The sequence below is a fragment of the Artemia franciscana genome, chromosome 3 (genome assembly GCF_032884065.1).
Source record: "Artemia franciscana chromosome 3, ASM3288406v1, whole genome shotgun sequence".
Taxonomy (NCBI): Eukaryota; Metazoa; Arthropoda; class Branchiopoda; order Anostraca; family Artemiidae; genus Artemia; species Artemia franciscana.
The window spans coordinates 15043043-15043819 of record NC_088865.1 but is presented as its reverse complement, the minus strand read 5'-3'; positions in this window follow the sequence as shown (position 1 = coordinate 15043819).

The window sequence follows — 777 nt, the reverse complement described above, 5'->3', positions numbered from 1 at the left end:
AGTGTGTTATTATATATATATATATATATATATATATATATATATATATATATATATATATATATATATATATATATATATATATCCAAGTTTCAATGATACTAGTTGCCTGTAATAACTAAAATAGCCAGTATTTTATAATTTGTAATAGGTGAGCTTTATGCTGATTTTTCTGTATGTGTAGATACTGATTTAAATCGCTGTGCTAATTGTTTCTTGTGCCTCTTATTTAGTTCCTGTATGTTCTTTAAATTTGTGTATCAAATTTTGAAATTATAGCTGAAATAAATGGTTGATAGACATACTCTCTCTTAATTTATCCTTTTGAAATCTAGTACTAGAGATTTCCAACGTTAAGGTCATAAATTGTTGTTGTGTATATAGTCCATTGTTGCCAGATGTTTGATTTTAAGTTACGCCATTGTAAAAGTGAAAATGCGCCGAAACCTCCATTTTTTTCAGTAAAAATGCGCCAACTGAATGATCCTCCCTCCAAAAAAAAATTCCGATAAAAAAAAAAAGAAATAGTGCGCAAACGCTTCAAAAAAGCGCAAATTCAGACCACTCTGATACTACCTCGCTTATAATAATTTTTTTCGAATTTGGTTACAAGATTTCTAAGTTTCATTGACTAATTTGTAGGCAAATTAATTGACCAATGAACTGAAGAATTTATTAGGCCGTGTGGGATAGTGCAGCCAAATCGAATTTCAGGTTTTTTTTTTTTTTTAATCTGTCTAGATAAGGACCTGGTTATGTGATGAATTCAATCATTCC